The sequence below is a fragment of the Apium graveolens genome, chromosome 7 (genome assembly GCF_009905375.1).
Source record: "Apium graveolens cultivar Ventura chromosome 7, ASM990537v1, whole genome shotgun sequence".
NCBI lineage: Eukaryota > Viridiplantae > Streptophyta > Magnoliopsida > Apiales > Apiaceae > Apium > Apium graveolens.
Window position 1 is genome coordinate 41,421,046 of NC_133653.1, and position 1,656 is coordinate 41,422,701.

The window sequence follows — 1,656 nt, forward strand, 5'->3', positions numbered from 1 at the left end:
TGGGGGTTCTCCGACTGAAGATCCCAACATGCACATTAGGGATTTCATCGAGATATGTGACACTTTCAAATTCAATAATGTGTCTGAAAATGCTATTAAGCTAAGGCTTTTTCCATTCTCACTACGGGATAAAGCTAAGTGTTGGTTGCATTCTCTACCTCCAGGCTCTATCACCAAATGAGAAGATCTTGCTCAAAAGTTCCTTACTAAGTTCTTTTTTATGGCAAAGACAGCTGCAATCAGGAATGCTCTTACTCAATTTGCGCAACAGTCTGGAGAGTCTTTATATGAGGCTTGAGAGCGATATAAGGAGATGCTTTGAAAGTGTCATCACCATGGGATGCCTGACTGGATGATCATTAACTGTTTCTACAACGGGTTGGGTGCAACTTCTAGACCCATGCTTGATGCAGCATTGGGTGGAGCCTTATGGGCTAAAAGCTACGATGAAGCTTATGAGTTGATTGAACTGATGGCTGCTAATGAATACCAGAACCCAACTCAGAGACTACCTCAGGGCAAGGTAGTAGGAATTCTGGAGGTAAATGCAGCTATTGTTATAGCTGCTCAACTTAAGGCTTTGACGATGAAGGTGGATTCTTTGGCTAATTATGGAGTTAATCAGATCACTAGTTTCTGTGAACTTTGTGTTGGTGCCCATGAGATAGAGCAGTGTGCTATTTCTAGTGAATCATCTCAGTTCATGAGCAACTTTCAGATGTTACAGCAACCAATTCCAGCCACCTATCATCCCAGCAACCGAAATCATCCTAACTTCAGCTGGAGAAACACTCAGAATGCGGTACAACAGCCTTATCAGCAGTATGCAACAAAGCAATACAACCCTCCTGGTTTTTAGCAGCCGCAATATGCACCAAGACAACAACTCCAACTTCAGCAACTACCACAACCTAATGAAAAATCTGAATCGGAGGAGTTGAGGCTCATGTGCAAGAGCCAAGCGGTTTCTATTAAGACCTTGGAGAATCAAATTGGGCATATTGCCAATGCCTTGCTGAATCGACAACCTGGTACACTCCCTAGTGACACTGAAGTGGCATGCAAGAAGGAAGCAAAAGAGCAGGTTAAGGAAATTACATTGAGGTCCGGGAATGTTGCAAGTCAAGAAAAAGCTCAAGTTCTAGAATCTGAAGATGTGGCTAAATAAGAAGTGCAAAAGGAAGCAGAAGTGGAACCAAGGAAGAAAACTGTGGAACACACTCCTCCTGAGGGTAATACAGGGGAGAAACAGATCTATTATCAACCTCCTTTTCCTAAGAGGTTATAGAAGCAAAAGTTGGATAAGCAGCTTGCGAAGTTTCTGGAGGTGTTCAAGAAACTTCATATCAACATACCTTTCGATGAAGCTCTTGAATAGATGCCTACCTATGCGAAATTTATGAAAGGTATTCTCTCTCGGAAAGTGAAGCTCGATGAAATAGAGACAGTTGCTCTGACGGAGAAATGCAGTGTTGTGCTGCAATATAAGTTGCCTCCGAAACTTAAGGATCATGGAAGCTTCACTATTCCTTGTACCATTGGAAAAATGTCATTTGATAAATGCTTATGTGACTTGGGAGCTAGCATCAATCTGATTACTTTGTCTATATTCAAGAAGTTGGACTTACCTGATCCAAAGCCTACTTATATGACCTT

At 42.0% G+C, this 1,656-nt stretch overlaps 1 non-coding gene across 1 annotated transcript; it reads right to left on the minus strand.

Annotated features, from left to right (window-relative positions):
* Window positions 1-235: 235 nt before the first annotated feature.
* On the minus strand, window positions 236-342 carry LOC141675697 (small nucleolar RNA R71). The gene has a single exon (XR_012556337.1). It is a non-coding gene; the product is annotated as a small nucleolar RNA R71 (small nucleolar RNA).
* Between the last annotated feature and the right edge of the window lie 1,314 nt (window positions 343-1,656).